Here is a 24,869-nt window from a genome sequence, read left to right as displayed (position 1 = left end):
TTTACATTTGTAATGTAACAAGACCTAGGTTACTGACCTTGGCCTAGGTCATTTACATTTTGATAACTTCGTCAAAATGAAAGGAAATTTAAAATTCTGAGAAATTTGAAAAACTACTGTATAATGTACCATCACCCTTTCCTCTCCTTCAGTCAGAAGCTAATATTTTAGCCACAATTAAAATGAAAGAGGCAGTGAAAATATAGCCCCATCTAGGCTGCACTCAAAAGTATCCAGACAAACTGAATTATTTACGAAAAAAATATATCACACATATGTCTCCTCTAATCAGCGCCCAAAAACTGACCCAACATTAAAATGGAACAGCCAGCTACAATGTAGCCCATCTGGGTTGTGCTCAAAAGTATCTGAACGACCTGAATTATTGACAAAAAGGTCACACAGTTAAAAATGTATCTGAATTGCATAAAATGATGAAAATTCTGTCAACTATGGTTTTATTCCTGACTTCATAAAATCGTTAACGGACTGACTCACCAGTCGCATCGGTAAATTTCGTTGGTATCTTTATATCGTTCACCTGTAAGATTATAGAACCAGAATAATATCGTCAAAACATTTCCTCCCTGTGAAATATTATGTTCGCTTAGTTTGTTTGTCTTTTGGCTATATTGTGTGTGTACATGGATGTGTCTTCTCACATCGCATATTTGTATTAGATACTGGTGTTAAAATGGTTCAAATGGCTCTGAGCACTATGGGACTTAACTTCTGAGGTCATCAGTCCCCTAGAACTTAGAACTACTTAAACCTAACTAACCTAAGGACATCACATACATCCATTCCCGAGGCAGGATTCGAACCTGCGACCGTAGCGGACGCGCGGTTCCAAACTGAAGCGCCTAGAACCGCTCGGCCACACCGGCCGGCTACTGGTGTTACTTAATAGCTGATTATGGGAAATGCACCCTACAAATATTTAGAGAGCCTTGGCACCATAGTTGTGATTGGTAAATATTGCAAACTTCATCGAAAGCAGTTGTTGTACGTGACCTCTAAATGGTGGGTGTAAATGTATCGCCCGCAGTAAAGTAATGCTCGTGCACCCTGTGTTGCGCTAAATGAGCTGGAGCGCCTCGACAGGCAGACCTTTACTGGACTTCTAGGCTACAAACATGGTGACTAATTTAGTCTACCAAAAAATAGAAAAGGACCCATCTCTGGACCAAATGACTAAAAAAGTGCGATCTTCAGTCCTTATTTGCCAACTAAATATAGAAGAAATTAGCCGACCTAAAAGTGACTACTTGTCAGGATTTCTTTCAAGTAGTAGTATTGACGTGGTTTTAATCCAGGAAACCCGTGCATCAAACGAAGAAGATCTTCGTAAAAGAGGAACGACATAAGGCTACGACCTTATTGCCGCAACTTACCACAGCGTTTATGGTGTCGCTACTTACGTTGCAGGTAACAGTGATCATACACACCTTATCTCAACAAATAAGCTGATGAAATTCATAATGTTTCAAGCTCATTATCCATAACATCAACAATACATGCTGGTGATTTTAACAGCCGCCTCTAGTAGAGGAAGTATGCATGGAACAACGACTGTGGTAATGCACTTGTTGGCTGAAAATAGCAACCTTTACCTGGTGTTTGACGCCAAGGATTTGAACACATTTAGATCAGCTGCACGGCAGAGAGGCTATAACCCAGACCTCTGTTTTGTCTCCCGTGATCGTAAAGATCAACTAATTCCGACATCAAGAAAAGTCGTGTCATACTTCCCACGTAGCCAACACATTCTTAGTACTGGCTTTCTCTGACTATCTGAAAAAATATGTGTGTTTCATTCCACCATAACCCCAGAGCTAAGGCCGTTTTTCTTTTTCGGAGCTGTTCTTGCATTTTCTACGAAACAAATTCCTCGTAGATATAGGAGAAAATATATCCCAGGGTGGGATGAGAGACGTGAACACCTATATGAACTATTTAACAGGAGTCAGTGACATTGCAGATGAACTTCCTCAAGTGCGCTGGTCTGAGATAGTAGAAAACTTAAACTTCAAACATTCAAGTAGGAAGACTTGGTCCTTGCTCCATAAATTGAGTGACTTCTTTGTTAAATGTGATCAGAAGAATGGTGTTTCAACCAATCATATTGCTAACCATATAGTAAAGACGTCCAGATCGCCCAGGAATAAACAGCATACCTCCAGGATCAAAAAAGAGCTAGCAAATCTAAAAGCTCACTCTCTAAGCGATTCAAAATACTCTTCCCCATTCATCCTAGATGAAATAGAGGTAGTTTTAGCAGAGGTTAAAAGTGATAACACTCCATGGTCTGACAATATACACCCAGAATTTTTATTCCATCTTGGGGAACATGCCAAACACTGGCTGGCTCGTTTCTTCTCTATTATTTTGGAGACAGTAACACTTCCCAAGAAACTGAATAATACAAAAATATTGGCCATCTTAGAACCTAACAAATCATCGGATGTCTCCAAGAACTTTCGGCTCGATTTCCTGCTTAGTTGTACGTGTAAGTCTTGGACAGACTTATTTACAATAGAATTAACGGGTGAATGTTAGAACACATTGGAGTAGAACAAGCGGGATTTAGGCTTCACCGGAGCTGCAACGACCAGTTACTAGCTCTGACAACGTTCATAGATGCCGGTATCCAGGAGAATCTAAAAAATTTGTCTCTTGTATCTACCTCACGGCAGCGTATGACACTGCCTGGACGGAAGGGGTGATTTACAAACTATTGAAAATAATTAAATGGCGAACAATATAATCTCATATTAATTTAATAACATGATAAGTAATGGTTGCTTCCAGATTTGACTGGATGAAAATAGTAGCTCAACAAGTAAACTAAATAATGGCCCACCACAGGGCTCAGATCTCGCACCTCTCCTGTTCAACTTCTGTGTTTCTGACCTTAAATAAAAACTTTTAGGGAAATTTTGCTATGCAGGTGATATCGCTCTGGCTTGTTAATCGAAAGAGCTTGGTCAGTCAGAGGGAACACTAACAGAGAAGTTCGCGGCTTTTAACTCATATTTTAAAAAAATGGAGACTGAAGCCCAGTCAGTACCAGCAAGAGCGAAGTTTGTGAGTTTCACCTTAACAACAAACAAGCTAACACTGGGCTCAAGGTGTGATCTGATTGCAGTCTCCTTCGTCACAACGAGTGCCACAAGTAGCTTGCCATTGCACTCGGTCGCACTCTATCTTGCAAAAAAAAATCTGGAAAACACATCTGCGAAGACAAAAACTAGAAACAAAGTCATTCTTAGGCCGTGTGGCAAAACCTGGGTAGCTTCAATGGATATTTTGCGTACGTCGGCTATCCGCTCTTGCACTGGTTTTTTCGACCACAGAGTATCGTGTCTCAGTGCGGTGTGATAGTTTCCATGCCAGCCTCATCGATACGCAACTCAAGAACACGATGCGCATAATTACTAATACAATCAGACCTTCTCCTGTCTACTGGCTTCCCTGCCTACTACAGATTCGCAGAACTGAGACTCTGTTTAGAGATAAAAAAAAAGAAGTCATATGGCTAGGGTCTCCCGTCGGATAGAACGTTCACCTGGTGAAGTTGACGCCACTTCGGCAACTTTCGTGTCGATGGGGATGAAATTATGATTATTAGGACAATACAACACCCAGTCCCTGAGCGGAGAAAAATCTACGTCCCAGCCGGGAATCGAACCCTGGCCGTTAGGTGTGACATTCCGTCGCGCTGACCACTCAGCTACCAGGGGCGGACTGTTTAGAGATTACCACAATATAAAAGAGAATTAGGAACTACCTATTCTTCACGACACACCTGTCGTAGGAAGAGACAGGCTCCGTTAGAGACACTCGTCATTACTGTACCCTGAACAAGAATGAGAATGGTTCGAGAACTATAACTGTGATACTGTGGGTGTCGAACTATGCACGAAACTGTGCTCACATTAAATGGAATCCGCACTGGATGTAGTTGTGGAGTCTACGAGCTGTGAATGTCGTGCTCTAAAACAATATGATATGTAAGAGAGGAATACGTCCTGCAATGCTATAAGGGTACATGAAATTATTTTATGAATGCCAGTGCCATAGCGGTGGAATGGATTAGAAACTTAGATATTAGATGCATTATCTCTATCCCTCCTAAAACATTGCTTGACAACAATTTAGATGTAATTTCTTAGACTTTCCCGGCGATTTGATGACATCTCGTGGAAATCGGGTTTTGGAAGACGCTGATATCCGGCAGAAAACCCGATTTCCACGAGATGTCAACAATTTAGATGTGGAAATATTTAACTTCAGAGCGTACAGTCACTCACAACAAGAGCAGGTCTAATTGATTACATTCTTGCAGTAAATAAGATTAGCTATTTGTTTGTATGCTTGTCTGCTTAGCTTAGTATTTTAGCTAACGGGTATATTCTGCAGTTATAAGTTTCGTCAGGCTAGTTCAGCCACAGCGATCTCTTAGGCATAGTTTATCATGTTATTTGTAACTATTTAGGTGTGGAAATAGCATTGGCGTACTTACTTTAGAGTTGACAATCATGTTTTAGTCACTAATTTGGCGCGTATGTGTGTAAGTGGAAAATAAAACTGCAATATCTGATGCAAACATTGCACTTTTTTGCATTGCAGACATATTTTTGCAGGTATTTTAGATTTGGAGAAAACGTTGTGACACTTAACAAAATGTAGAAAATATATAATCTGAAGCTCTGTTGTTTCTTAAACCAACGGTGGTACTCAGATAAAACATTGAACGTTTTTCCAGTGCAGCCATCCTTTGGCTAGGGCAAGCTATGGGATATTAAACCAGTAGCTGATTTTATTTCGCGTTTTTGAAGTTTTGTAGAATGTATTTAACGCAGACTCATGTCCAAGATATACATATTACTAATTCGTTAATTACGTTGCACAAGCAAATGTTGGTTTTTAACTATTCATGGGGAGTATGTTTTATACTCGTTCCACAGCAAATTAAATTTAATGACGCAACTGCTAAGTCAGTTCACACATAATTTTTTGAAGTCATTAATGGAAACATGGATGACAACATTTTTGAAAATTTCGCAATTCTAGTATATTAAGTGTGTGACGTATTTTTTGATCAATAATTCACTTCATTCAGATACTGCTGAGCATAACCTAGATGGTAGCTAAAATACTAGGCTCTGATTGGAGGAATGGAGACGGAGATGGTACATTATGCAGTGTGCTTATGTGTGTGTGTGTGTGTGTGTGTGTGTGTTTGTGTGTGTGTGTGTGAGAGAGAGAGAGAGAGAGATAGAGAGAGAGATACTTGACCCTCACTGCCATATTTAATTTTTTTTAGTTTCCTATTACATTTTCAAATTCATTAGTATTTCAGATTTCTCACCATTTTGTTTATGTAATCGAAAAATGGATGTGTTTCGACTTCACACGTATTACATCATCAAAAAAAGGGGTCCGCCTTGGTGACGTCACGAAAGGTCACTGACCCAGGTCAAGGTCAATGACATAGGTCAGGTGATGCCACGAATGTTAACAGTTTGCAGGAGTCGCCATAGCCATATTACTGACAAGCACTTGAGCTATGGAACACGTTTTATATTCATGTACTATGAGCTGTTTTGGAGAATGGAAGTCTCTATCGAAGTGAGTATGGTTTACGCGAACGTCTTGTGGCATTCAGCTTGTTCTGCTCGTAAACAAGATTCACACTGCCGTACACAACATTCGCAGGCTTGGTTCCTCGTGCCTTCACTTCTCGGAAGCATGCGGTACAGTTCTCCATTTAATGAATCAACTATAAGCTTATCAAATATATCAGACCAAATATGTGGCTGGATTGTGGACTGCCTCGCAGACAGAATTGTACACAGAGTTCTTGATAGGGTGACACTGACAGATGTAAAAGTAACTTCATTAGTATCCCGGGTGTTATATGGACATTTGCTTACAGTTAGAACCATACGTAAATCCGTTTGTGAATAACGGCGGAAGCTCCGTGTGGCTATTCGAGGACGATGCTGTTGAGTAGAGGTGGTTGTAACGCCAGAATACTGTAGCGAAATGCAAAAAGATATCTAGAGGATCGACAATAGGTAATGAAATGTAACGAATTTCACATGAATGGGTGGTGCGATACGTTACTATTAAATTACACTGCTGGTTATAAATCATTGCAACCAGTAACAACCATAAAGTATGTCCTAAAGTAGAAAAAGTATTTAAAAGTAGCTGTAAGAAAAAACAAGACTCCAAGCTGAAATATGTGCCCGTAAAGTACTATACCTACTGCTAGTCACAGGCGGTGATATGTAAACAGATTTGTATGAGTGTCTGTGACTTGTACCTTTGTAATCGGGGACGTAATGTTCCGTGCCATACACTTATCTCCCACAGAAAAAAAAATCGCTGAATACAAGTGTTTAAGGTCTAGTTTCAAATGATTTAAATTACTGGACGTCATCGGCATTTTTCAATAAAACAGAATGTAAACTGACACTAAAATCTGGCAATGTTCCTTTCTTCTTGACGTAAACCTAAGTGAAGTTTTACTCTCAACTTTGTACGCACAACTGTACATCAGTTTCACTAGTTACGTGTTAACTGCTTCTGTAACTAATTAATCAGTTTTAAATAATAAAAAAAAGAATTAGTCTATTCAATATATATTTAAAGACAACGGCCTTGCCGCAGTGGATACGCCGGCTCCTGTCAGATCACCGAAGCGAAGCGCTGTCGGGTATGGCCGGCACTGGGATGGGTGACCATCCAGGCCGCCATGCGCTGTTGCCATTTTTCGGGGTGCTCTCAGCCTCGTGATGCCACCGAGGAGCTACTCGACCGAATAGCAGCGGCTCCCGTCAAAGAAAACTATCATAACGACCGGGAGAGCAGAGTGCTGACGACACGCCACTTCTATCCGCATCCTCAGCTGTGGATGACACGGCGCCCGGATGGTACCGGATGGCCACTCGCGGCCCAAAGACGGCGCGAGTTTTATAGTATATAATTAAATGAATACCGGTATGTATAATGCTTACTTTAACTTTGGCATACCCCCTGAGAACACTGGGGCCACGTGTACCGCTATTGTAAACCACTGCTTTAGTTCAACTAATGAAAGTATTACAGACTGGTTTGATACAACTAAAACACTAAAGAGTGGTTTTAGTTCAAAGAACGACTACGTGGTGCAATCGACAAAGAAACTACATACTGGTTTCACTTGAAAAGAATAGACGAAGAATGCAAAACTACAACGCACGTGGTTTATTATTTTCAGTCAGAATAGAAATGAATGAGTTACAAACCATACGATATGTAAAACCAAACTACAAGCGAATGAGCTGATTGTTTTCGTTCAGTTGCTCCCACAGATTGATTTCACTCAAAAGAACGAATGAATACACGAACAGAAACGTAATAATACTACCTAATGAGTGGAACGTTTTCCAACAATCGATTAAATAGATGGTTTTCAATCGTTTGCCCCGAACGCTACAATATTCAGCGAGGTTTGCCAAACCTAGTTTCTCAGAACACTCCCTGCATTTCAGGCAGCAATTATTGCTGTGTACAGTGCTTATCCACAGGTGTATGCCACACTGAGTTCGAAAACAATGGCGACAGTTTGCTACACAGCTCCCTGAGACCCTCACGGCAGGCGTATCTCATTGGCGTCTGTCTGCACCGTCCATTGGACTAATGATGTTCCACATTGCAGAAGCTTGTGTACTATACGCGCCCGCTTCGTACATTCCTCTAAATACAAATACGACCGTGAAACACGTGCACCGTTGCGTGTTGTCAGTTATCTAAACTGATGTTTCTGTATCTTCATCAGTTTATGTAATACAGAGATAGCGAGTTATCTAGTGTTCAAGATAAGTTGCGCAAGTAAACGCCGCAGGAAAATTGAATGACGTGAGGGGTATTAAGCAAAATATCATACAAATACGTGACCGCGGTGGGCCTAGCAGGTAGAGCGCTAGACTCCGTCCCTGGAGATCCCGGATTCGATCTCGGATGGGGGCGGCGATTTTTGCTCCAGGATTGTCCTAGATGCACTCATCCTGATATCAAATAAGTGCTGGAGATTTTTTTCGGGATAAAAGGCAGGTGGGGCGATGGTCGACCCTACACCTCCTACTGCCACGCCGAAGAATGTCTGTACTCTGCCGCAGTCAGGTCAATAACCCGCTCACGTGCTTGGGCCACAAACTTCACCTTTTTTACTGTACACAAATTCGGTAAATTACACTCAAGCTCATAAATTATGGATAATTGCAGAATGTGGTGCCACACAACGTGGCACTACACAAAACTGGCGATAATAGCATAGGCACATAGGGAACACACACGACACAGATCTATAAGTCCACGGTAATGGTGATGAGTTTTGAAAACCGTCCCGAAACACATGTGCTACAAAACGCCACTGTTTCCCGCGCATGTACCCCGACATCAATATGGGATATGATCACCATGCACACCTACACAGGCCGCACAACGGGTTGGCATACTCTGGATTAGATGGTCGAGCAGCTGCTGGGGTATAGCCTCCCATTCTTGCACCAGTGCCGGTCGGAGATTCTGAAGTGTCGTAGAGGTTTGAAGACGTACAGCGATACGTCGACCGAGAGCATCCCAGACGTCCTCGATAGGGTTTAGGTCTGGAGAACAGGCAGGCCACTCCATTCGCCTCATATCTTCTGTTTCAAGGTACTACTCCACGATGGCAGCTCAGTGGGCCGTGCGTTATCATCCATCAGAAGGAAGGTGAGACCCACTGCACCCCTGAAAAGGCGGACTAACTGGTGCAAAATGACTTCCCGATACACCTGACCTGTTACAGTTCCTCTGTCAAAGACATGCAGGGTTGTACGTCCACCAATCCCACCCCACACCATCAAACCACGGCCTCCATACAGGTCCCTTTCAAGGACATTAAGGGGTTGGTATCCGGTTCCTGGTTCACGCCAGTTGAAAGCCCGGCGAGAATATCTGTTCAGACTATACCTGAACTCGTCCGTGAACATAATCTGGGACCACTGTTCCAATGATCATGTACTGTGTTCTTGACACCAGGCTTTACGGGCTCTCCTGTGACCAGGGGTCAGTGGAGTGCACATTCTAGGTCTCCGGGTGAATAAACCATGTCTGTTCAGTCGCCTGTAGACTGTGTGCCTGGAGATAACTGTTCCAGTGGGTGCGGTAAGCCGGCCGCGGTTGCCGAACGGTTCTAGGCGCTGTAGTCTGGAAACGCGCGACTGCTACGGTCGCAGGTTCGAATCCTGCCTCGGGCATGGATGTGTGTGATGTCCTTAGGTTGGTTAGGTTTAAGTAGTTCTAAGTTCTAGGGGACTGATGACCTCAGATGTTAAGTCCTGTAGTGCTCAGAACCATTTGGTTGCGGTAAGGTCCCGAGCAAGGCTACCTGCAGTGCTCCGTGGCCGTCTGCGGGCACTGTTGGTGAGATATCGGTCATCTTGTGCTGCCGTACACTGTGTATGTCCCATACTGCAGAGCCTCGACACGTTTCCTGTCTGCTGGAATCGTTGCCATAATCGTGAGATCACACTTTGTGGCACACGGAAGGCCCGTACTACGACTTGCTGTGTTTGACCTGCCGCCAGTCGCCCTAGTACTCTACCCCTCATAACGTCATCATCAATATGTGTTCTTTGAGCCATTTTCAACACAACAGTCACCATTAGCACGCCTGAAAACGTCTTCACACTTACTCGCTGCACCGTACTCTGACATGCACCAACACACCTCTGCGTATGTGGACTGCTGCCAGCGCCACCGTGCGACGACCGCAGGTCAAATGCACCGCAAACCCGCAAACCACCCACCAGAGCGTTGTTTCGCCATGTATCAGCATTATCCTTAATTTATGAGCATGAGTGTATTACATACAATCACTGCATTAGTGCATCCTAGGAAAGCTCATATGAGGAAGACTCCTGCATTACTGTCGACCACTTTCCGTATGAAACGCACTGCACTTAGTCGAGAAACTGTAATTGAGATCCATTCAGATCCCCAAAAATGCATGCAAAATTAAGCTAGTAGGAAAGCAATACTCCTCCCTGCCCTCTAGTGCTCCAATAAGATTGTGATACTTTTAAATGCCAATATGCACCATACGGCATTTGACGTGACTATCAGACAAACGCTTCCTCTAACTTTTCCATTTATTATGCTATTCATCGATATGCATTAATTTTGCTGCTTGCTAATACCTTCTACCTACGTTCCATCAGAAGGTCGTTGCTTTTCATTTTTTGGAATCCAGCGAAAACTTCAACGGCGCAAAACTCCAATCAGCGCATCGCGACATCTCCTATCCGTCTCCATTTCCTCCATTTCATTTTTCCTGCAGTCCTAATTATGACACCCATTCCAGTCTATCGCTTGACCTATACTATCTTATCAGGGGTATCCGGTCATATCTACACTACTGGCCATTAAAATTGCTACACCAAGAAAAAATGCAGATGATAAACGGGTATTCATTGGACAAATATATTACACTAGAACTGACAAGTGATTACATTTTCACGCAATTTGGGTGCAAAGATACTGAGAAATCAGTACCCAGAACAACCACCTCTGGCCGTAATAACGGCCTTGATACGCCTGGGCATTGAGTCAAGCAGAGCTTGGATGGCGTGTATAGGTACAGCTGCCCATGCAGCTACAACACGATACCACAGTTCATCAAGAGTAGTGACTGGCGTATTGTGACGAGCCAGTTTCTCGGCAGCCATTGACCAGACGTTTTCAGTAGGTGAGAGAGTTGGAGAATGTGCTGGCCAGGGCAGCAGTAGAACGTTTTCTGCATCCAGAAAGGCCCGTACAGGACCTACAACATGCGGTCGTGTATTATCCTGCTGAAATGTAGGATTTCGCAGGGTTCGAATGAAGGGTAGAGCCACGGGTCGTAACACATCTGAAATGTAACGTCCACTGTTCAAAGTGCCGTCAATGCGAACAAGATGTGACCGAGACGTGTAACCAATGGCACCCCATACCATCACGCCGGGGGATAGGCCTGTATGGCGATGACGAATACACGCTTCCAATGTGCGTTCATCGCGATGTCGCCAAACACGGATGCGACCATCATGATGCTGTAATAAGAACCTGGATTCATCCGAAAAAATGACGTTTTGCCATTTGTGCACACAGGTTCGTCGTTGAGTACACCATCGCAGGTGCTATTGTCTGTGATGCAGCGTCAAGGGTAACCTCAGCCGTGGTCTCCGAGCTGACAGTCCATGCTGCTTCAAACGTCGTCGAACTGTTCGTGCAGATGGTTGTTGTCTTGCAAAAGTCCCCATCTGTTGATTCAGGGATCGAGACGTGGCTGCACGATCCGTTACAGCCATGCGGATAAGATGCCTGTCATCTCTACTGCTAGTGATACGAGGCCGTTTGGATCCAGCACGGCGTTCCGTATTACCCTCCTGAACCCACTGATTCCATATTCTGCTAACAGTCACTGGATCTCGACCAACGCGAGCAGCATTGTCGCGATACGATAAACCGCAAACGCGGTAGGCTACAATCCGACCTTTATCAAAGTCGGAAACGTGATGGTACACGTTTCTCCTCCTTACACGAGGCATCACAACAACGTTTCACCAGGCGACGCCGGTCAACTGCTGTTTCTGTATGAGAAATCGGTTGGAAACTTTCCTCATGTCAGCACGTTGTAGGTGTCGCCACCGGCGCCAACCTTGTGTGAATGCTCTTTGAAAAGCTAATCATTTGCGTATTACAGCATCTTCTTCCTGTCTGTTAAATTTCGCGTCTGTAGCACCTCATCTTCGTGGTGTAGCAATTTTAATGGCCAGTAGTGTACTTAATACGGAGTTGACCAGGAGATGTCGCGAGAGGTTGACTCGTCAGTATAAAAGGAGGCCCTTCAGTCTGGAACCGCGCGACCGCTACGGTCGCAGGTTCGAGTCCTGTCTCGGGTATGGACGTCGTGATGTCCTTAGGTTGGTTAGGTTTAAGTAGTTCTATGTTCTAGGGGAGTGATGACCTCAGATGTTAAGTCCCATAGTGCTCAGAGCCATTTGAACCATTTATAAAAGGAGTGGGGAGTTGTGTTGTCAGTAGAGAAGCGGTAACAGCACAATGGGTCAGTCAGGCGAGCTCAGTAACTTCGAATATGGGCAAGTTATTGAATGTCACCTGGGTAACATGCCCATCAGAGGCATTTCAACCCTGTTAAAGCTCCCCAAGTCGACTTTCGTTGATGTGATCGTGAAGTGGAAACTCGAAGGAAGAGCCACAGCTGAATCAAAACCTGGCATACCACTTGTACTGACGGACTGGGTGCGTCGAGCATTGCTGACGGTGGTTGTAAAAAAACTGCATGAAATCAGAGGAAGGTATCACTCGTGAGTTCCAAACTGCTGTCATCAGGCCAGCTAGCACAATGAATGTGTGTAGGGAGTTAGAAAGAAAGGAGTACAACGATCGAACACTTGCTCATGTCCATATATTTCAGCAGTCAGTGTTAAGCAACGCATGTAGTGGTGGGTAACTGTGAACGAGTGTTTGGAGTGACGAATTATGCTACATCCCTTGTCAATGACAGAGGAATAGAGGGATAGAAAAACAATTAAAATCACTCGAAATAGGAAAGGCCACTGGACCTGATGGGATACCAGTCAAATTTTACACAGAGTACGCGAAGGAACTTGCCCCCCTTCTTGCAGCGGTGTACCGTAGGTCTCTAGAAGAGCGTAGCGTTCCAAAGGATTGGAAAAGGGCACAGGTCATCCCCGTTTTCAAGAAGGGACGTCGAACAGATATGCAGAACTATAGTCCTATATCTCTAACGTCGAACAGTTGTAGAATTTTGGAAGACGTATTATGTTCGAGTATAATTACTTTTCTGGAGACTAGAAATCTACTCTGTAGGAATCAGGATGGGTTTCGAAAAAGACGATCGTGTGAAACCCAGCTCGCGCTATTCATCCACGAGACTCAGAGGGCCATAGACACGGGTTCCCAGGTAGATGCCGTGTTCCTTGACTTCCGCAAAGCGTTCGATACAGTTTCCCACAGTCGTTTAATGAAGAAAGTAAGAGCATATGGACTATCAGACCAATTGTGTGATTGGATTGAAGTGTTCCTAGATAAAAGAACGCAGCATGTCATTCTCAATGGAGAGGAGTCTTCCGAAGTAAGAGTGATTTCAGGTGTGCCGCATGGGAATGAAGTAGGACCGTTGCTATTCACAATACATATAAATGACTTTGTGGATAACATCGGGAGTTCACTGAGGCTTTTTGCGGATGATGCTGTAGTATATTGAGTGGTTGTAACAATGGTAATTTGTACTGATAAGCAGGAGGATGTGCAACGAATTGACGCATGGTACAGGTATTGGCAATTCAGTCTCAATGTAGACAAGTGTAATGTGCTGCGAATACATAGAAAGAAAGATTCTTTATCATTTAGCTACAATATAGCTGGTCAGAAACTGGAAGCAGTTAATTCCATAACTTATCTGGCAGTACGCATTAGGAGTGATTTAAAATGGAATGATCATATAAAGTTGATCGTCGGTAAAGCAGATGCCAGACTGAGATTCATTGGAAGAATCCTAAGGAAATGCAATCCGAAAACAAAGAAAGTAGGTTACAGTACGCTTGCTCGCCCACTGCTTGAATACTGCTCAGCAGTGTGGGATCCGTACCAGATAGGGTTGATAGAAGAGATAGAGAAGATCCAACGGAGAGCAGCGCGCTTCGTTACAGGATCATTTAGCAATCGCGAAAGCGTTACGGAGATGATAGATAAACTCCAGTGGAAGGCTCTGCAGGAGAGACGCTCAGTAGCTCGGTACGGGCTTTTGTTGAAGTTTCGAGAACATACCTTCACCGAGGAGTCAAGCAGTATATTGCTCCCTCCTACGTATATCTCTCGAAGAGATCATGAGGATAAAATCAGAGAGATTAGATCCCACACAGAGGCATACCGAGAATCTTTCTTTCCACGAACAATAAGAGACTGGAATAGAAGGGAGAACCGATAGAGGTACTCAAAGTACCCTCCGCCTCACTCCGTCAGGTGACTTGTTGAGTATGGATGTAGATGTAGATGTAGAATCCGATGGAAAGGTTTGGACAGGAGTAGGTGGTGTTACAGTACGGAGGTGTTTTTTGTGGTTAGGATGTTGTTCGATTATGATGCTTAATCAAACACTAAATGTGGAAGAACAGAAACAGATGTTACAGCATTGTGGACTGCCTACAATAGAGGAGCATTTCGGAGATGGTAATTGTTTGTATCAGCATGACAATGCACCTGTCATAAAACAACAGCTGCGAAGCAATGGTTCGTGGAAAATAATATTAATGAAATGTGCTGCCCTCTCTGTAGTTCCGACCTAAACCCAATAGAACACCTGTGGGACGAGACAGAACGTTGACTTTGCACCAGATCTGAGGGCCCAACATCACTAACTTCTCTTGTGTTGACTGCTGAGGAAGAACATCCTGCCGTTGCTCCACAGGCATTCACACACGTAAATGAAAGTCTTCAAGCCGTCATATAAACGAAGTGTGGACACACCGTATATTAACGACCACTAATAATAACTGGATATTTTTGATGAGATAGTGTATATTTTTGTTTTCTGATCCCTCCAAGGTCTCGCAGACCCCCCCACGTTTTTGATTGTATGTCACTGCCATAAATCGAAGCTGATAAACTAATCGTAAACTTCATGAAACCACACCAGGACACTTTCAATGTTATGTTTATTTATTTCTCTGTCGATGCAATCTTCAACTATCCGAAATACAAAAGCCGATTCAGCCCATTAACGAGTTATATGACTTTATTTCTGATTTTGCCTTTTTCCTTTTTGACTGTGCCGAGTGAAAAGACTCCCTAGAAATTACGCAATGGATCTTTATCCGAATCTTTATGGCCAAACGTAGAATGGGAAATAGACAAATGGGGTATCTAACTGATCAGCGTGATATCTAATTTTGCAAACTTATTTAATTCCTTTAACAAATTATTTTCACTATGAAAAAACAGTGTAGCTTTCAATAATAGCAGAAGCTTCAGAATTTCTTCATGGGAAAAATACTTAAAAATATCTATCATGAGGAGGTGGTAAGAATTTTTTAAAAATATTACGAGAACACCAGAGTGAAGGGGAACTGGCATTTAGGAAATGCGGGTAACGCATTAGTCATAGGTAGCCAAAAACTTTTGTATACATCTAGACTGCAATAGTAAGAGAATTAAAAAAAAACCGTTGTGCTAGACTAACAACGAAGAACCAAATTGATAGTGAAACCGTGAAAGAGTCGACGATTCTTACCTTTGGCAATGGCATGCGGTTATACTGAGATAGGGCCACATTTCTTATCATGACACGCAGAACCTGTCCTAGAATCGCTCCAAATTCTGCATCGTGCACCCGAGAGTAAAAAATTGAGTTTGGTGATGGAATCGAAGCACTCAAGTAGCTAAATATGTTGGTCTTGATACCATCTTATTACTAAGGCTAGACGTTTTATCATTCAATGTTGACAATTTTTCGAAGAGTGTGGCTGATCAGTGGCATAGCTTTCCTGATGAAGTTGTTAATTTATTTGTTTGTCCTATACATTGGGATGACAAAAGTCGTGGGCTAGCAATGTGCACAAATACGGAAGGGGGTAGTATCGCGTGCGCAAGGAATAAAAGGGCATTTCATTGGCATTTGTAATTAAGTGATTGATGTTAAAAGGTTTAGGATGTGACGAAGACCGCACGATGGGAATTAACAGACTTTGAACGCGGAATGGTAGATGGAGATCGGCGCATGTGACATTCCACTTCGGAAATCGTTAGGAAATTTAATATTCCGAGATCCACAGTGTCGACGGTGGGCCGAGAAGACCAAATTTCAGGCATTACTTCTCACCACAGACAACGAAGTGGCCGACGGCCTTCACTTAACGATCGAGAGCAGCGGCGTTTGCGTAGAGTTGTCAGTGCTAACAGACAAGCAACACTGCGTGAAATAGCCGCTGCAATCAATGTGGGACGTACGACGAACGTATCCGTTAGGACAGTGCGGCGAAATTTGCCTTTAATGGACTATGCAGCAAATGTCTGGCGCCTGCAGCGCCTCTCCTGGGCTCGTGACCATATCGGTTGGACCCAAGACGACTGGAAAATCGTCGCCTTGTCGGATCAGTCCCGATTTCAGTGAGAGCTGATGGTAGGGTTCGAGTGTGGCGCAGACCCCACGAAGCCATGGCTCCAACTCGTCAATAAGGTACTATGCAAGCTGGTGGTGGCTCCATAATGATGTGGGCTGTGCGTAAATGGAATACACTGTGTCCTCTGGTCCAGCTGAACCAATCATTGACTGGAACTGGCTATGTTCACGTCGTTGTTTCATAATTTGCAGCCATTTATGAACTTAACGTTTCCAAACAAAAAATTACTTTGGTGTAATATTTAACTACCAAAACGACTCACTAAATACTAAATTAAGGACAGTTCGATAACAGAAGACATTAGGAAAGCAAATGGTATGTGAATACATTATTCTAGGCTTTCTGTAATTACATTCAAGCTTACTATCAAACCTTTTCTATTATTTTATTCGTTGATGACACCGCACACAAAGATTACAACGTCGTCCACATACGTAGGGATTTCCAGCCCGCTAGAAGGCGGCCTCTAAAGTGCCATCACGTGCACCCTTTCTTTGTTTTCCCATTTTAAGGACCTGAAATCTTCTTCTAGCACTGCTGAGAATAGTTTTAGTGATACAGAATCTCGTTGTTGGACTATTCTGTCACTTCTGACTTTCTTACTATCCCGCTGAGATCTAATGAAAGCTGTAACATTCACATGTACAGGGTGGTTATAATTAATCTTTCGCTACTTGAGAGGGCCCCCACGAAAAACAAGTGATCGTAGGACAATGAAACATTGTGGAAATTTTGTAAGGACATGGGAAGTGAAAATAGCGAATAAACCATTGAAAGAAACACATTTTAGTCTCCAAACGACAGTGTATCATTTCTCGATTGCGTACCATGTTTACGTTCCGTGTAACAAACGTTGCTCAATGTGACGACCATCTACATCCACGACAGCCTGGAACCCGCGCTACATATTGCCCTCCGGGTGGGGTGCTGGATACCTCCCTCGCTACGCTCATCTTCAGCCTCCGACGTGCGTTAGCGCCCCTTGTCTCAGCCATGGGAACAGGAACTTCTTCAACAACTGATTGCGCAACTGCCCTTCGGCATCTCCCACCAGCAGTTCCCAAATTGTCAGTTAATTCGAACGTCCGAATCATGTTATTCAACACACGGTGGAGAAAGTACAGGGTGTTTATAAATGAATATCGGGGTTTTAGCGCTTTATAATATTTATTACATTAAACTTACAGCTATAAATGATATGTCAAATGAAAGACCAAGTCAAACAGTTTTACCAAGAACTTTACAAATGTTGAATGTGAGCACCAAGTGTCAAACGGCACACATCAAGTGAAAACTATACCAAAGCGCTGGATAGACCGCAAGGGGTCCAATGACAGGGCTTGCTTTGCATGGCCTCCACGTTCACCCGACCTAACGCCATGCGGTTTTTTCCTTTGGGGCTTCGTCAAGGATCGTGTGTACGTACCTCCGCTACCAGCAGACCTCCCTGAATTGAGAAACCGGATTGAAGCAGCTGTTGCTACAGTCACTGAAGACACACCTATCAACGTTTAGGAAGAACACGGCTATAGACTTGATGTGTGCCGTGTGACAAGTGGCGCTCACATTGAACATTTATAAGGTTCTTCTAAAACTGTTTGAGTTGCTCTTTCATTTGACATATCATTTATAGCTGTAAGTTTAATGTAATAAATATTACAAAGCGTTAAAACCCTGATATTCATTTATAAACACCCTGTATTTCCGTAATGCGTCGATACTCACGAAAAGCAGGAGCATTATTACTGTTTTTTTATAACACAGCTTTACGACTAAAGTTCTGGTCACCTCGCGAGCCATACTGACTACAATCTGCAATTGTAATGCACAACGATGCTTGTGCTTCAGCCTTACGTCGACGTACGAATACAGGTGCCTAACGGCAAATCATGACACTAACAACGGAAATTGTGGAACGCACAATGTGAGCATCATTCCTGTTAAGTTTGGTACCCATACGGTTGGCCTAAATAGTTTTCCATCTACCCTGCCTCAAGTAGTAAAAATTTAATTATAACCATTCTGTATATTCTTCAGTGTATTAACATAGGCTGAATATCATAGTTTTCAGTCACCATGTACTCACTCAATGGCTGCGTTGTTGTCTGGGTTCACAAGTTGTGGAGAAAACTGTTCTCAAGGATGTACTCCGCGAGATTATAGGCCGCGTATTTATACGAGGTTTTGTCAGAAATAACTGAGTTGATGTACCTTAGTTAGCGCTCTCTTAGCTTTCATGTCTACGATTTACTTAGCAGTTTTTCACATCACAAGTAATTTTACAAATGCGGGCAAAATAAACAAAAAAATTTAAAATCTTTCCATATTCAAGCAACAATAAGAAAACAGATTTATCCATTAGAGAAAAGAAACAAACTGCAGTTACATTTTAACATTACGAAACACAACTATGCTACACCATCTAAGATATGTATATTTAGTCTAAGAAAGCGAAAGAAACGACAGAAAAAAAGAGAAAAAATTACCTGTCACTAATGGCCACATCTTCACAAGGTATTATATAGTGTGCGAACTTCCGACCCCATTTCCTGACTTCTTGTTGTGACAGACAAGCGTCATCATACTAGACTTTCATTTTGCAATAAATTACAACACGTTTCAGACCTTGACAATGCAGAAAATGAGCAACGGAATACTCTTCTCCCTCGTGCAAATTGCCAACGACGATGCTGTAGCCTAGTGAATATACGTCGGAGCAATTCATCGGCGTGGCGAAGCCGAGTGAGTGTCAGTAGTTCCCCAACACTCGCTATTCACGCGGTTCGGTCTCCTCGCTTTCAGACAGGCGAGCACTGGCCGACTGCACACCGAAAGGCACGTGGCCGCATCCACGTGGCAAAGAAACCTTGGCGGTTTTTTACGCGACAACGCAGCATAACGTGTCATTCTGCCCGAACACACTACAGCTTCGCACCCTCTGCACGTCCTCTTGAGTTTCGCGAGCTGTGTTATTAGGCAAGGCACTATGTCGTCATCGGCGTCTTCCGTCAAGCTGCACAAAGTTTATTTGGTCTCTCTCTCGCATATGGCAGCCGAATGAACACCGTATGGATCAGGCACGTGCCTGCAGTGCTCCAGTATACTGCGTGTCTCAATAAAACTTTTACCAGTATGTGACCGCCTCACCACATTATTTTGTAGGCCAGTGTTTCAGCCATTGTTGCAAGTGGTCTTCTTCAGATTTACATATTAACCCGCCTTTTCTCGCCAGCTTCCCCTGCGTTTGCGTTCGACTTATATGTTGAACACACCTCCTCCCCTTTCAGTGTCCACCTCTTCCTTGCCCTGTCTGTCCACCCCATCCTCCCACCTCTATTTGTCTATCTCCTCCTCATCACTCTCTCTGTCACTTCATATTTTCCTCTTTGTCCATTCCTCCAGCCTTTCTTTCTAATCATGTCGTGCCCTCTGACGATATCTCTCTCCCCTCTCTCTTTCATCTCTGCTTCCCCCTCTTTACCACCTGCCCACCATCTGTCCACCATCCACCTGGTTCATGAATCTCCCCCTACTCCCTCCCCCCCTGTCCATTTCCTCATCCCCTCCTTCACCCATCCCCTTCTCTATTCACATAAACCAGTGTCCATCCATGTAGGCTGTCAAGAAGAGCAGGCTACACAGCAGGGGCTTTAGAATCATTAATTTGTTCCTCATGAACAGGGTGTCATACAAAACATGTCCATAAAGCACTCAGCACAACATGCATGTCATGCAGGGCTGTCTACATGTCAGGGCGCAGAAAACCTTTCCTTGCACCTGACAAGTAGGTTGTCCTGTAAAGCAAGTTGTTTGGCAGGCTAATGTAGCTAGGGGGTTATAAGCCCCATAGTGCTGATACTCAGGAGACCTGTTGTTTCTGTGTCAAATTTGGTTGAAATGATACAGAGGTTTGGGAGGTGTCAGACATACACACATATGCAACAGAGACCAGAATGCTGATCTATCAGACAACGTAATGGTCTGTTCACGTACCCAGAAAAGCTTTACACAAAATGACAATGATGACGTGTCAGCTCTCACACTCACAGTAGACTTTTAGGAAGATGCTCAGTAATTTATAGGCAGTTGACGCTATCTTTCTTTTGTTTTATTACACCCTTATGGTTTTCATTTGATTTTTCCCCTACATATCGCCATCTTTTGTTTAGGCAGTTGACGCTATCTTTCTTTTGTTTTATTACACCCTTATGGTTTTCATTTGATTTTTCCCTTACATATCGCCATCTTTTGTTTTTTTTTATTATACCCTTATGATTTTCATTTGATTTTCCCTCACATGTGCCAGCTTCTTATTCATTGCGGTTCATTGCACTCAATAACATTATCCCTTTGTTATTTGAGAGGGCGTGTAGCCCTTGGGCATGCATGACTGAATTGTGGCGACAGAAGGATCATCATCTCATCACTAGGTCATTTCTATTTTTAGTCTCACTGTCACTCAGTCTGCCAACAGCGTTTTGTTGGCGTACATAGTGTAAATTACGACTCCTGCCTCAGCGCAAAGCCATGACAGTATACCTGATCAACCCTTGGAACTTGAGTGTCTCATGACAAAGTTGAACTATTGGCTTTCGGATTAGATGGCTACTTGTCAACGAAACAACATTTTTTGCTCTATATGAATAAAACTTCGATTATCTGTTAAATATCAGATGTGTTCAATAAGTAATGCAAAACATTTTTTTCTGAAAGCAGGTTGGTTTTATTCAGGATTCCTATACATCATGTTATTTCCCACTCCTTTAGCTACAGAACTCATTTTTCAACATATTCTCCGTTCAATGCGACGGCCTTATGTCACATTACTGGAGGGCCTTTATGCCCGCATGGTACCACTCTGATGGTTGGCGTCATAGCCAACATCTTGCTGCATCAGTGGCCTCCCTATCTTTCACGTACTGTTTCTCGTGGAGTGCATCCTTCACTGAGCCAAACAGATCAAAACTCTTTATGGTCTTCTCTTAGGCGGCGAGGAACATAGCGAGCGCACATATTAGAGTACCCCAACTGGTGGATGAGTGTGTCAGCACTGCCAACAGAGATGTCCAGTTGAGGAGCGAGGTGTGTGTTTGTGATCCGTTGATCACCTCGAATGAGAGTGTCTGCACAGTCCAACACTGCAGGAGTCACAGTTGTGTGTGGCCAGGGAGCACTTGGGAGATCAAACAGGTTTGCACGACCTTGTTGCGACGATGACAGATGTCCTACCCAACGACTCACGGTGTTTTTGTTCTCTTCCATGGTCAGTTCTCTGCTTGGAATGGACCTCTGTTACCGACGCCATTTTGAAGGCAACATCTAGTGCTGCCACCTATCGGCACTTCATGAAACTATAGGAGCTGAAGCGGGAATATTGGACGATGTCCCACAACAAATTCCTCATTTTTCAACAAGATATTTGCTAAGACAAAAATGTCACATTACTTACCGAACACTCCGCGTAAACTAGAGTAGTATAATGCTGTTACAATCTAAGTACCCCAGATTTGAATCTTTGTGATGTGACTCACTCTTTCTATACTGTTTGCTACATGGTTCCTTCAGAACAGGACGGTGACCTCGAAAATAGTGGCAAAGAACGAAAAACAATTAAATAAATTAAAAACAGTGTATTTGCGGAAAGTGCATTTCTAAAACAAAACAAAACTTTTAACTTTCTTGTCTGTTACACTATTATTCCTAAGCGTTTAGTGTTTTACTGATTTATTATAATTTACGTAACCCACTGTTTACAAAAGCCAACAACTAGGAAAACGTCGACGGAACATATGTTGTTGTTGCTGTGGTCTTCAGTCCTGAGACTGGTTTGATGCAGCTCTCCATGCTACTCTATCCTGTGCAAGCTCCTTCATTTCCCAGTACTTACTGCAACCTACATCCTTCTCAATCTGCTTAGTGTATTCATCTCTTGGTCTCCCTCTACGATTTTTACCCTCCACGCTGCCCTCCAATGCTAAATTTGTCATCCCTTGATGCCTCCGAATATGCCCTACCAACCGATCCCTTCCTCTAGTCAAGTTGTGCCACAAACTTCTCCCCAATCCTATTCAATACCTCCTCATTAATTACATGATCTACCCACCTAATCTTCAGCATTCTTCTGTAGCACCATACTTCGAAAGCTTCTATTCTCTTCTTGACCAAACTATTTATCGTCCATGTTTCACTTCCATAGATGGCTACACTTCATACAAATACTTTCAGAAAAGACTTCCTGACAAATGAATACTCGATGTTAACAAATTTCTCTTCTTCAGAAACTCTTTCCTTGCCATTGCTAGTCTACATTTAATATCCTCTCTACTTCGACCATCATCAGTTGTTTTTCTCCCCAAATAGCAAAATTCATCTACTACTTTAAGTGTCTCATTTCCTATTCTAATTCCCTCAGCATCAGTCGACTTAATTCGACTACATTCCATTATCCTCGTTTTGCTTTTGTTGATGTTCATCTTATATCCTCCTTTCAAGACACTGTCCATTCCGTTCAACTGCTCTTCCAAGTCCTTTGCTGTCTCTGACAGAATTACAATGTCATCGCCGAACCTCAAGGTTTTTATTTCTTCTCCCTGGATTTTAATACCTATTCCGAATTTTTCTTTTGTTTTCTTCACTGCTTGCTCAATATACAGATCGAATAACATCGGGGAGAGGCTACAACCCTGTCTGACTCCCTTCCCAACCACTGCTTCCCTTTCATGCCCCTCGACAGTTGAGGTCTGACGCCTGTCATTGCCGCTAGGATGTTGCGACATCAGCTGCTGGCTTCCGCTCGGTTACAGGTGACTTTACAAATGCTGTTAACGTGTAACATGGAACACTGTTCGAAGTGGCCACCGCGAGGTATGTCGACAATGCTAGATGCTCTGTCTACAGCTGATTTTGAGTGGCTAATAACTAAACTGCGGCAGACGACGCGATTGCAGCCCTGGATTGACACTCACGTCCAGAGCTAACCGCGACCTCGTGATGTGCAGCGTATCCAAGAAAGGAGCGGTCAACAGTCAGCGGTAGAAATGACATCACGATCGCCATGTTCACGGCGGTTAAAGCTAACGTCTACGAGCAAACTCAAGCCAGAAAAAAAAAATCTGTTTCAGTGATAAAACCAACTGTAATTTCTCGCTATCTTCGGTTACGTGAAATTATGCTCACGAGATGCCGCGTTATCAGTCGATGAGTAGTCCTCGTTGTCATTTGGTTGCAGATTCCAAACTAAAAACTAACGATAGGAAGAAAAATAAAAGCAAATAAAGTCAGTACGACGACGAAAATGACGCGGCGAAGAACTGGAAATTAAAAAAAATATATTTACAGTAATTAATTGAATAAAAGTAACAATCAAGCTCTTTTGATCAGATTAACAATTAAGAAAAGATACTACATTGAGGAGATTCGAACGTAAGATCTACACATCACGTTTCTCCGGCAACCATTGCACTGTGCCACAACAATGGTTGAAATAGCTGTAACTGTCATTACCCAGTCGCAACGATGAAATGCAGGCTTCAAAAATTTGAATTCACGCTCTGTTCCGTGTTTAACTTATCTAATGTTTGCCGATCTCTGTGATTATGATAACTACGCTGAAACGCGCCTTGTACTGAAGAATCCAGTAGTGGTCGGTGTATGAATCGTGAGCATCGTTATGTGTGTGTGTGTGTTCAAATGGTTCAAATGGCTCTGAGCACTATGGGACTTAACATCTGAGGCCATCAGTCCCCTAAAACTTAGAACTACTTAAACCTAACTAACCTAAGAACATCACACACATCCATGCCCGAGGCAGGATTCGAACCTGCGTCCGTAGCAGTCTCGTGTGTGTGTGTGTGTGTGTGTGTGCGTGTGTGTGTGTGTGTGTGTGTGTGTGTGTGTGTGTGTGGTTATCATGTGCGATGAAATACGAAATAAAACTGCCAGACCTATGATTCGGGTTCCAGACACATCAGCGAAAGCAAGCCGCACAAGGAATTTGAAGCAAATTGACTGGTTGTGGCAGTTTGCCAATGGCGAACGGATCGGGCGTGCCGTTGAGTACTCTGATTGGAGGAAACCAGCTCCCACGCGTGAACTGTGACTATCAAGTAATTGTATTGTAACTTTAATAATACAAGCTTTCTTCTTGTTATAGGCTCGTTCAAGCAGCTGTCAGATTGCTACTTTTAAGCGCAAAAATAAATAAATAAATAAATAAATAAATAAATAGATAAATAAAAAATAAGGGAAAGGAGATGACGTGTAAATCCGTATTTGGTCTTTCCATTGCTTAAACGCTTCTCGTCCCATATCTGGTTAGATTTCCGCACATAGTGGTGGATAAACATGTGATTTGTTCAAATGTGTGTGAATTTCTAAGGGACCAAACTGCTTAGGTCATCGGTCCCTAGACTTACACACTACTTACACTAACTTAAACTAACTTATTCTAAGAACAACACGCACGCCCATGCCCGAGGGGGGACTCGAACCTCTGGCGGGAGGGGCAACGAAACATCTAATTTGACGTGTACGCCCCCCCCTCCCCCCCCCCCCCCTCTAACTCTGCTATGCGCATGAGCGAATCTGGCAGCTTGGCAGCGCCGGAAAAGTTTTTCCAGGTAGATTCTG

At 43.2% G+C, this 24,869-nt stretch overlaps 1 protein-coding gene across 2 annotated transcripts in view; it reads right to left on the bottom strand.

The window, feature by feature from the left end:
• The window catches only part of LOC126262604 (UDP-glucosyltransferase 2-like), a 128,979-nt gene that overhangs the window by 81,968 nt on the left and 22,142 nt on the right, over window positions 1-24,869 (bottom strand). The gene's annotated exons all lie outside the window — the stretch shown is intronic.

Source organism: Schistocerca nitens, chromosome 6 (genome assembly GCF_023898315.1).
Source record: "Schistocerca nitens isolate TAMUIC-IGC-003100 chromosome 6, iqSchNite1.1, whole genome shotgun sequence".
In the NCBI taxonomy this organism is placed as follows: Eukaryota; Metazoa; Arthropoda; class Insecta; order Orthoptera; family Acrididae; genus Schistocerca; species Schistocerca nitens.
This window is presented reverse-complemented; position numbering and strand designations above follow the sequence as displayed.